Source organism: Helicoverpa zea, chromosome 4, assembly GCF_022581195.2.
Source record: "Helicoverpa zea isolate HzStark_Cry1AcR chromosome 4, ilHelZeax1.1, whole genome shotgun sequence".
NCBI classification, from domain to species: Eukaryota; Metazoa; Arthropoda; class Insecta; order Lepidoptera; family Noctuidae; genus Helicoverpa; species Helicoverpa zea.
Genome location: NC_061455.1, coordinates 99,767 through 112,572, shown reverse-complemented (window position 1 = coordinate 112,572; position 12,806 = coordinate 99,767). Strand labels below are relative to the sequence as shown.

The 12,806-nt window shown below is 43.1% G+C and overlaps 1 protein-coding gene across 1 annotated transcript in view; it reads left to right on the top strand.

The window, feature by feature from the left end:
- Nucleotides 1-12,806, top strand: part of LOC124629938 (protein nubbin-like) — a 111,092-nt gene that overhangs the window by 46,560 nt on the left and 51,726 nt on the right. The window lies entirely within an intron of this gene.

The window sequence follows — 12,806 nt, the reverse complement described above, 5'->3', positions numbered from 1 at the left end:
GCCCCGGCCCTCCGTCATCACAGGTACACACACGCACACATACACAGCGCGGCTGCTGCAGGCCTCCGCGCCGCCGCCGCCCCGGCCCTCCGTCATCACAGGTACACACACACACACATACACAGCGCGGCTGCTGCAGGCCTCCGCGCCGCCGCCGCCCCGGCCCTCCATCATCACAGGTACACACACACACACACCACTCCGACGATCAGCCGGTGTGTCGGGAATCGCACGACATCTAAACTCATTAGTTCCGAAAGTGTTTATAGCTCGTATAGATTAAGTTTGCTTACGAATATCAATGAAGTTTTAATGAGTTTACTTTTTCTTATCGAGATGTAGCATATATTTTGAGTTTTATTCAATGACGCCATTTATATTCAATAGCTTAAGAGTGATTTAATCCTATGACGATATTAAACGAACTCGGCGATCAGCAGTTACTCACGTGCCGGGGCTGCGCCCGCGCCGGTCTCGCATTATACATTCAATCAGTACAGTGAAGCAATACTCGTATCACAATAAATGATAAATATATCAAGTAAATGAGCCGGTCCTGCTGCTGCATATGTGTTCACAAAAACTGTCCTGCAGTTCAGTATCGTTACTAGATTGCGTGTATGTCAATAAGCTAGAGTAGTTGGTACAGGTTCATTATGTCTACTTAATAAATAGCTGGCATTTTCCGGAGCGATATCGACATTAAAATAACTGTTAGTTGCGCAGTCCGGCGGTACTCATGCGGAGATCACATCAGCTTCCTCTCGTCTCGTCACCAGGCTATAACGGAGTGAAGATGTTTTCCTTAACCAGCGTTACTTTATACGTCATTTATTTTATTAAAATGTAAAACAGCTGCTAATGAGCCACACGTGGCAATGCTATAAAGCTCTCGTGCGAACAATTTAGTTGACTATGTATTCAAGTTGTCACTTCCAAACTCTTTCCTTACACTATAGAACAAACATATGGTAGTGCATTTATTTATCTTTCAACATATCATTTATATTTTTAAATATTAGATTATATAAAAAAAAAAAACGTTTAAAAATATAAAAAATTGATGGCGATATCGGGCACAGGGTCCAAGGTACCGGTGGTTAGGGTCCCAGAGACAGAAACCTCCTCACAATATGCGCCGTATCAAGGAGTACTGCCTTCTGAATCAGTCCCTCGATCCAGCCGCCCAACGAGAGCCTCCTGAGGTGTTGGTCGAGGCTCTTGGCTATTAGACCATTGGCCGTAATGACAATCGGCACAATAACAGCCGTGTCGACAACCTCGTGCGCTAAGTCAAGATATTTTATTTGTTTCTCTTTCTCAGCTTTCACGAGGTTCTCGGCATGCGGGACGGTGACATCGACTATCATCGCGCGGCGCGCTAATCGATCTATCACCACTATATCAGGCTTATTGGCTGCAATTACTTCTGAGATTAAGTCCTGTCAGTGATGATAGATCGATCCCAGTACAACGTGATATGGTCCTTTTCGAGAACTGGGTCGGGCGCATACCTGTAGTACGGTACCTCAAGATCTACAAGTTTGTATTGCAGAGCAAGCTGTTGGTGAATGATCTTGGCCACTTGGTTATGCCTGTGCAAATATTCACCGTTAGCCAAACGAGCACAACCAGATATAATATGTCTGATAGACTCACCCGGATGGTGACATGCCCGACAAATGTCAACCGTTCCATCTTTCATAATATACCTCCGGTAGTTATTCGTCAGGATAACTTCGTCCATAATTGCACATACAAACCCTTCGGTTTCTCCAAATAGGTCACCGAAGCGTAGCCAAGCTACGGACGCATTGAAGTCTACATCGGAGCCATGAAGAGCCCCGAAGAAGCTTCCGTGTAGCTGTTCTCTGCCATACCCCCTTACGATCATGGGTAGTTAGTACCACTGGTCTGCGCCAGTTCTCATTTGCCAACGATAGCGGGGTGAGTCCTTTGTCCACTGCTACCATATCACGACCCACGTCGCTTATGAGAAGATATTCTCTGAGACTGCACACCTCACGGTTGTGGAGCGTCTTTGCATTTAAAAAGCCTCGGCCTCCACATTTCCGTGGGATGTACAGTCTCATCACCGACGATCATGGGTGATGCATTCGTTCTGCGGTCAGCAGTGTGCGGACTCTCCTATCCAAGGCATCCAATTCAGTTTGAGTCCATTTGAGTATGCCGAAGGGACTGAGTATGCCGAAATAATGTCCATTTGAGATGACATCAGGACTGGCATGACCCAACCATTATAGGCGCGAACCTTGTTGCCGCCTGATAAGGAACTTTTTAGAACCTTATTCAGGCGGCCAAAGAAACGCTCCCGTAATGACTGTTTCATGACAGCCACATTGATGCCTAACCCCTCCGCCATATAATTATTATCAAATACCAGTGAGATGTGTATTGATTCAAAGATAATTCCTTAGATTATATTTCTTTTAGTCCGTCTCATGTACCTATAGACGTAGATTCCCCTAGATCAGATATTGCTGGCAACATTTGTACAGCAAAACGTTACTTTTGTTGAACGTAAACTTTTTTTCATACGCACAAGAAAACTTAGGAAATAACGCAATATTGACTACGTTGGGATTTGATAATGCACAATTTATGAAACGTGTGCTTACACAAATATTAGGGAGCACTGCCGGACTCCGGCCTCGCACCACATTACGTATGGTTTCATGAAAGCCTCATCAGAAGTCGCACACTAACAATAATCTATTTGAAGCAGTAGCGAGGCATATTCGCAACAGTTTAGAGTCGGTGCGAAGTGGCGGCACGTCATCCGTAGTTAGCGGTCGCCTGTTGGCAATACTTAGCCACGACGGAGTTGGAACTGCGCCAAACTGGCCCACTTCAGCGTCATTTTATATTTCACGGATAACACCGGTTCACCTACACTTGAACCTCCGTTAAGCACGCCTCAGTAAAATTTCAAGTGATCGGGAATCGAACTCGTTTACCTGTCTGTCAGCCGCAAATATGTTCGCCGGAGCCCTCGCGAGCGACTAAATTGATTTCATTACCCCAAGTTGGGGGTATCAGGCAAGGGGCGCATTCTACAAATATTGCTCTCCATTCGTCCACCATACAGTAGCTAGTCAAATAAACTGATTTTTGATGATGTTTCTAAGAAGATAATTATTCAAGTCCCAAGCAAATAAAAATACACGAGCACCCATCATGAACAGATATCCAAATCAAAAGCACTTTCTCAGGCACGGACTAGTGAGGAAAGCTCAGGTAAGAAAGAAAGAGCATGTATTTGTACAGTAGTCTTGCTACACTTCCATTGATAAGGGAAGGTGGCTCCAGCACCTGCACCATTGTCTGTGATCAGCTCGGGTGACGTCACGCACTGCTCCAGACAAAGGCCCCTACAGACAAGTGTCTCGTGTTCAATTGTAGTGCCCCGCGCCCGTGTGCACGCCTCTTAACCCAAAGGGTAAGGCGAGAGGGTGCAGTCTCCGCTTTTTATAAACATGTTAACAAATTGGCTCGCTGTGCATTCAAGTATTCATATAACAAGTGCGCAATAAAGGGTAACTACAATCAATAATATGACAACATCAAGATTAAGCGACTGCAAACTTTAATTGAAAGACGTTATCTTTTGTACAGTATAAATATGAACAGATATTGTGTGTATTACGTATTTACGTAGTCGTTGTAGGCTGGTGACAGACATGTATCACATTGTCAGTCGCTGGCACGACACGATAGCTGGTGAGGGAGTAGTGATAACAAGCACATCTGTCCGCCCTCGCCGCGCTGGACCCTTTTTAACCAACTTCCCAAAAAGGAGGAGGTTATCAATTCGGCCGGTATGTTTTTTTTTTTTACTATGTATGTACATCGATTACGCCGAGGTTTATAGACCGATTTACTTGATTCTTTTTTTGTTCGACTCGATATAGCTGCCAGTTGGTCCCATAGTCATTAGGTCAGGATCTGATGATGGAAACCCTGAGAAATCGAGGGCAACCTTCGAAAGTTGTAGGCATACATAGAGTAAAAACTTGACACTCGAGTGTATGCCTGAAAGTACTATTCAACAGTGAAGATTTGAAGCTGACCTGATGATGGAGACCAGAGAGGGTCGAGGGAACTCGACAACTGAATATGTAAACTACCTCGTGTTTGGGCTTATATTATTTGTATTGACGAGATCTTTGTAACAGTGAAGGTTTGGAGCTGACCTGATGATGGATACCAGAGAAGGTCGAGGGAACTCGACAACTGAATATGTAAAATACCTCGTATTTGAGCTTAAATTATTTGTATTGATGAGAACTTTCTACTTATGCGGATAATGACAGCTATTCGTATCACTGAAAAGCTGTAAATAAAAAACTTTTTTACAAAAAAATTTAACCGACTTCCAAAAACACTAAAAAGCCAAAAAAAACTAATTTTAGGTGCATCTGCCTAGAAGTAGGTGGCAAAATTAACTTAGGAACATCCATTAGACACCGACTTCTAGGCAGATGCACCTAAAATTAGTTTTTTTTTGGCTTTTTAGTGTTTTTGGAAGTCGGTTAAATTTTTTTGTAAAAAAGTTTTTTTCTATTACTCTTTAAAGTAATTAATAGCGTGAGTGGACCCGCAGCCGGGTGCTGTGCCGTGCTGTGGCTGCCTGCTGGTCGAGCTGTGTGTGCCCGGCGAGAGTGACCTTCATGCGTGCGCGCACATCCTGCAACTCACGCGTCCTCTGCAATAATGTCGTATTACGATGCAGACCAGCACCTGCCATGTTTCCTACAGTATACACGCAGGAAGTATGACGAACAAATTATATACATTGACAGAATGGGCAGTGATCAGAATTTGATAAGACAAATTGAAATCATCGAAACTCTCACAATGCAACACTATCGCTATGAACACTTACAAATCTTAAAACTTGCTAAAGTTAACAACAACCCGCTAAAGGATACCTTTTCAAATTAGGATTAATTGACCTCTGCCTAAAACGCCACAGGCAGAGACACAAATAATAAGTATTAACTTATTTTTCAGTCGTAACTTCTCTCTGTCTGGTTGGCGTAGTACCCCCGTGGCGATGAGATCTCACTGACTGAGCTACGAGTGTCACTCGACAGACATTACAGCATCAGAACGTCGCGTTCTCGTTTGCCTGTCATTGTGCAGAAGTCGTGCACATGTGCATATACCCGTCTGATTGTAGAACATACTCTGGTGTCAGACAACCGTAATTCACTATTATATAGTTTTAATTAAGTACCATTAAAACAATTCCAAATCGAGTTACAAAACTAGAGCTGCATTCCCGCTTCTTCGTAGTCCTCTTGCAAAAGTAGTTTTCTTCTTAATCCTATGTTCAATAATTTTTGATTTATTAATATTATATTGCATGCCAATTGGTAAAATATGGCGGATCTTTTTACCCTTATGTAACATCATTGTAACCCGTATTTGCAATAATAAATATCTTTATCTTTATCTTTATCTTCTTTCTTACGTTTGTAAACTTTGACGATTGAAATGGTTGGCTGCAATTATTGGGATGTTTGGCATGGGGAGAACTAGGACCCGGGAGACGCGGGTCAGCGGATACTTTACATAGATAAATGATAGTGCACATTAAACCGCGGCAGTACTAAAGTGGAGTACTGATAGCAAACAGTGTCAGAACCTCCATTGCGTGTGGTACTACTGTCGCAACCGCTCGTTCTGTGCACAAACAGACGAGCTCAGTTTTGTCCTCCCTCTCAGTTCACTTGGTGGTGGTAGCAAGTAGACAGTGCTGCTGGCTGAGCCCTGACTTACTGAGCACTTCTCTAAGTCGGCTGTAATGTCACCCTCACTACGAGTATATCTGACTTAGATGTAATATGCCACAAATTAATACTGGAAGCACGGTTTAAGTAAATAGATAAAGAGCTTATTATTTTTGTTCAATTATGATTGCAGTAGTTTAAAAACGAACTGAATCTTAACTAATGTGATTGTTTAATTTGTAGTGGTATATCGAGCATGTTGCGTAATGATGAACACAGAATAGCGCTATCTGGATGATCTGGACGCCGCGGTGCCAGTTCATCTAGATTGCATTGGGCAGATGCCATAAATAGAAAGCTTTCAAAACCAATTATAACTAAATAGATAGTACGGTAATAGTTTAATACTTCACAATACATTTCGATAAATACAATAAACATTAAAAACTTTTAACTAACAAAAACTAACGCTGCGTTGTATTTTGACAAAAAACGTTTTATAACCGACAATTATTGGGTTTTTTATTATCTACTTGCAGAGGTTGTACTTGTACCGTAACTATTGTGTTGTCCGGCAACAAACGGAACTTTTTGTTACCGTCGACTTAACAATACATTTGCAGTATTTTTACTTATAAACTGATTTTAGCTGTTAAATGTTCAGAGAGATGCTTTCACCGGTTTTTTAAAGAACGTTTGCTTTTTACTGCTGCTAATGCGGCCCATAAGACAAAACAACACATCGCTATTGTTAATGAATACATCCACGTTAATGTAGGTAGATGTTCTGATCTACGCTTTACCCTCGCATCTATTGATTGTGTTTGTTCGGTGTCGTTTCCATTGTACGTAGATCTGCGTTATTCGCAATTTGGGACATAAATCTGCATGCGTTGTGTGCGCTGTGACAGCTCGGCGCGAGGGCGTCGGCGGGGGTGAGGCGAGGCGAGGGGGCGGCATGGTCCAGGTGCGGGGGCGGCAGCTGCGAGCAGGTGACGCGGACCCACATCCCGCTGTCGAGGCAGAGCGTGCTACTACACACAGGAGCGATGTGTCGCCGATACCGACGCGATGTCGCGCCCGTGCCGTACATGACGCTCATCCTGCGGGGCTGTGTGTTAGCAGTACACTGCGGCCGGGTGTGTAACATCACGTGCCCTGACCCCACAATATACAATGTTGGGGGTTACAGGACAATAAGTGAAAATAAGTTCAATTCAGTAAATGATTTTTCTAGCTAGTCAGCCGGTTGAGATAGTGCCACAAATCTGTCGTTAAAGGGTTTTGATCTACAGATGAACAAGTCGCCCTAACCTTCAGCACGTAATTAAATTCCAATGGATTCATTATTGGTGATTAGGTCTATGTGATCTGATGTATTTTATGAAATAGCTAGCTGTTTCCCGCGGCTTCACCCGCGTCCCGAGGGAACTTTTTGTACCTGGACAAAATATAGCCCTTGTTACTCGCACCTAGTCTAGTTTTGGGAGTCTTGAGTCAAAAACAAACAAATAAAAAGAATACTTTACTGTTTTAGTATAGAAAGACGTTTTATTTATTTTTTATCTTAAATATAAACGTGAATAAAGAAGAGCTATTTCGAGCGAGTAAGTTCACTGTCAGTGTTGTAACCACACATACAACTAGTTGTTCTTCTCCGCAATGTTTAACTGTCATACACGTGAAAGCTAATGATTTCATTATAAACAACTAATAATAGTTGAATGCACACTTGGTACCTGGTGTTGCACCTGTGGGGTGCTGCTCTGTCTGCATGAGTGCGGTGCTCGTGACGTCACTACACACTACACACATCTTATCTCCCACACACAAGTACTTACGAGTGTCACGCTGCGGTTTGTTCACGAATCGATTTCATCTTATTCAGGTTACTTCAATAAGTATCCTATTGTAGTGAATTTTAATCAAACTCAATGCTGAGATAACTGGCTGATGACTACATAATTAATGAACTTTTATTTAAATCTCGTCCCCGATATCTTACTTAATGATGAACTAATTAACAGTAATTGACTTTTAAATTATGACCATTGAGTTGTTATTGGCTTAATAGACGGATAGAATATTTGTAACAGTATTTACTTGCTATACACACCCTAACTCTTTTTATTTATTCCCGATGGTAAGATTGTGTTCTTGTTCAAATAAATGTTTGATCATCATATGACATAGAGTCTTGAAGAATTACTGTTTATTTAATACTTATGTTGATAAGAAATGTGTGCGCTTGTTAAGTCCATCTGGTGGACCTGCCAGCCAGAGAGTGCGTTGTGCTCTTAGCTACCAGCAGTTGCAGCGGTGCAGGCAGGGCGGTGCAGGCAGTGTGGCGCGTGTCGCGTGACGTGCTATCACATGTTAATTAGCCGCTCAGGTTCAAGTTCAGGCTTCGTCTGCGGGCGGTCAGTGACCCCGCGCCGGTGACGTAACAACAGCCACTCATTACCGACGCCCGCAGACGTACTCCGCCCAGCCTCACGGCCGCGCGCTGCCTCCGTCCACGCCGGATCTACTCATTTCAATCAGTGAGCTTTCGCAAACTCTAAATCCAACATCACAAAAACTGGAGCCGCCGACCAAATGAATGGACGAGCGATGCAAGTTTTTGTCATGATGAGGATGGTGAGCGGTCGGAGCGAAGAGCGCGGGCGACCGGTCGAGCCTCGCCGCGCCGCGCTTTACATACGACGCCGAGGAAAATCCATAACGGCACGCGGAAAACCCTTTTAATATACGGCACGTAAATAAGAGTAGAGACGCGGGGGCGGCGGCCGGCGGGCGGGGGGGCCGAGCCGCCATTGGCCGACCGCCTCGCCCCGCCCCCGCGAAAAAAATCGTCGGAAAAAAGCGGCGCTCGCACGGCAGTGTCTCACGGACGCGCTCGGTGGGCGGACGCTCGCACCGAAGAGACGGCGCGACCCAGGACCGGCGGCCGCGGCCGCGCCATGCCCGCGCTGGCCGTGCGCGACCAGCCGCTCGACTGCTCCATGCGCCTGCGCGAGCTGCCCGCCTGGCCGCCGCCGCCCCGCGACCAGCAGCGCCACGGTCAGTAGTGCCCAGTGCAGTGCTCGGTAAACAAACAGTGCCCCAGCACCGGCCGCGCTCCACGTGCCCAAACCCTCCTAACTTGCGATAGGCGCATTTGTTATTGCGCGTACGCAACTCTTCAGTGCGATATTTGTCGTTAAATGGTTGTGTAGGAAGTCGCTAGTGTTCGTTAGCTGATCGTTGTCGTATCGTCGCCGAAGTTCGATTACATTCATCAAGTCGCTCGCTCGACACCGCTCACTGCTAATTAATCCGAATCTGAATAAAATATTGTGATTAGTGATGTTCGTACAGTCGCAAACGTTAGTTCCGTACGCTCGGGAACATCAGTCCGCTGTACACGGTAAGCGCTATGTTTAGTTCACTGACAGGTCACTGTAATGTCACGCTGACGTGCTCCACTGTGACAAGTTGCCAACCTGTACATACAAGTGGATTGCAACTAATGATTAGTAAGTAATCTAATCACTACTTTCTCTTTGAAGTGATAGCCTGTGCTTGTTATTTCTCTGTTGTTGTCCCTACTTATCATCAAAACAATTAATTTTATGTGAAGCACAGTTTCAACTGACAACTTACAAGATATGTATTTACATAAATCGTGAATATGTACCGTAAAGATTAGAAGAATCTTCAAAAAAGTTCATTTTCGAAAATTAAACGTAGAATAATGATTTATAAACATCGTTAAGTATGTTAGTGTGGTTCAGTTCACCACGGTGTACATGCGGCACGGTGTACATGCGCCGGCACGCTAACTTCTTTCGTACTTTATGACCTTTATCATGTAGATAATTCTACTTGAAACTAGCCCTCGTTAAATATATAAAAGAAAGCAGTAAACTAATGCTTTTGCCTATCTAATTAGGTTATTTAAATAATTAATATTTACCTATTATGATTAGCTCGGCGTCAGGAGCCATTCTTCTTACTAAGTAGCTATTTTAATTAATTCTCATAAAATAATGATTATGTACTTGGATTCTTATTTTATTTATTAACCAATAAGTTATTACATTCAACGATGTTTATTGTAATCATTGAAATCCCTTCGAAAGGAGCTTACAATAAATTAGAACTTCTGAAGAATAGTGAACAGAGAGGTCAAACAATGCGTGTGGGGCGCGGGTGACAGCTGACGGTGTCGGGTGATGGCGAGGTGCGCGGCTCCTATAAATAACTGCGCGCAAGTAATACGACAATAATCCCTTATCGGAACTTATGTGGGGTCAGGTGGCGTATTGTGATTTAGCGGGGTCAGGCAAGGGTTGTCCCGCGGGAGCGCGCCCTCCCTTCGCAAATAATATTAAGTCTCTTACGCGAGCCTTTGTCACCTCTGTCCGCTCCGCTCGCACTGCTTCGCTCGCACCGCTCCGCTCGCACCGCATGAGCATCTTCATCTCGCAATATGATGTTGAGTGTCATGTACCTTCCTGCCACTACACATTTATTATAAGCTAGTAAAGACGTTAGGGAGCCAGAATGGGGAACTCATGGCGTTTCGTGCTGGACCATACCATGTCTAGTCTGTTGTCTGTAAGCGAATGATTGCACGACAGTGAAGCCGACTGCAGCCAGGCGCACAGGTGCCGCTCGGCACTGCGTAACACAAATCATCGGCTATGACAATCATCACTAATTTCTTCATCTTCCCGTACGCTAGACAATACACTAATGGCGTTTTTATCGCACTCCCCACGAATTATATTAAAATTACTATCGAAACGGCATCAAATCACCGCAATGTAATCGATGTAAAATGCGCGCGAGTCGCTCCGAGGTGTAATTCGGTTGTAATAATGTCATCTACCTAAGTGAATTAGCGGATGATGGAGTCACGCGTTGTTTACGAGTGTAATAATACGTGTCGGTCGCGTCGCTCGCTCGCGGCGGAGCGGAGCGGCGGGAGCGGTGCGAGCGGAGCGCTGCGCGCGCGCATGGGAGCGCGCTGAACTTTGGCACGGCGAGGGCGCACGCTATGCGCACCTGTCGCCCAAATTAGCCAACATTACAAACACTGTATTTTTGATATAACGACTGCAGTTTGATTGTTTCGTTTCGTTCGGACACCGGGATATTGATTTGTAATCAGTTTTATTTGAGCAATGACTCCGGGTGTAGGATCGTGTGGATATGATGAGCGGCTGTCGGGAACTCGGTTGTACGGCTTGTATTATAAAATAAATTGCATATTTGAATAATGTAGGTCTGTCCTTACGTAGTGTACCTAATGTTTCATGCATGTTAAACGCAGTAAGTAACATAATAAAGGTAGATGTTATCTTAGTAAAGTGCCCGTTTGGTGATGAAAAAAAAACGACTTGAAAAAATACAAAAAAGCGAAAAAGCCGTTTCGTATCGTTCTGGAAATCACTTTCTATAGAAAGCAAAAATGTCTTTTGCGCTTTTCTGCTTTTTTTTAAGGAGCTTTTTCTTTTGTGTCTTGTCTATTTTTTTTATGTCCTTTAGTTTTAAATCATTTCAGTCATGCCATCGTAAACGTGTAAAGTTATCGTGACTATATGTACAACTAAGCCAAAATCTGTGTTCCTTCTCCATTATTGAGCTTGCGATTGCAATAAAAACGACACACAACACGAGGAAGTACACTTGAATATACAATGTTTGAGGGTTTCTCGCTACCTAGTACCTAGATCCTGACTCGGTGATGGGGCCATCTCAAAATCATACTAAACGTCGATTTAAAAATACAATCATCATGTCAATCACCATTGAGATGTCAGGACGCGGATGATGACACTTCTTGGATCAGTTTCTGTTCCCGAAAATCTTTTGTAGTGAGATCACACTTCAGCACAGACACAGTCACACGACGACACAGCAGGTCGTCCACAGATGTATTAGATACATAAATAGGTGTATATTGCACATATATGTAAATAGGTTCTGTTTGTTGTTAATTTTACATATTAAATTAGAACATATTTTATTGAGATTAGTTAATTCAACCAAATAAACTAACATTTTGGTTTTATAATATTAGCATCTATATATATCTATCTATACATATAATAAAATGATAGGAAAGTCAAAACTGTACATTGAATATTTTTTTAAAAGAATACTTGGGGGGTGATCCATAATCGATTCTGAACCCAAATATGTAGTTTTTAGAATTTTTGTCTGTATGTCTGTTTATCTGTTTGTCTGTATGTTTGTCCCGGATAAACTCAAAAAGTACTGCATGGATTTAAATCAAATTTTGTATGACTATTACCTGGGGGCCGGTTCAACACATAGGCTATATATTATCACGCTATCACCTACGGGGGATGAGCAATGAACGATTAAATGAACGAAATTGGAAAATTGGAAATTCTATATTGCCCACGCAGACGAAGTCGCGGTCAACAGCTAGTATTATCATAAACATCAACATTAATCAAAATACTTGACAAGTTTTTATGATAAAGATCCAAAATAGAGATTCGAAATCGATGAAAAGTAATAGTCGCCCTTGTCAAAGCTCAGGTGCAAAAACGGTTTTTCTTTACTGAATAGTTTAAATACGTTCATAAGGAGACCGTTAAAGTATTCATATCTAATACAGAATACCTGTCTACTTCCTGAGTAAAGCTCTCCTACTCAGTGCAGACATTGTAGCCGTGGTGCGTAGCTGGGGAAGGCTATCCCGTTGTTGAACTATGTATGTACAGTCAGCACCAAAAGTCGATGAACAGAATCAACATGACAAAACACCTGTTCACAATAAAATGCCATAAGTTATAGTCACAACTAGGAAACAAAATAGACTGTACACCAGAAACTTACAAAAGTCGTTAAACACGAGTATTTCAAAAGTATCTACGTGCACTAGTATTCCTAAAGTCGCTGTACACCATCAATCCAAATGTCGCTGAACATCATTGTATCAAAAGTCACTAAACAGCAGTAAATACAAAATTAGGTTAACAAAGTATATTTTTAATGTTGCCGTGTGTTAATGTACCTTTGACTCTTATG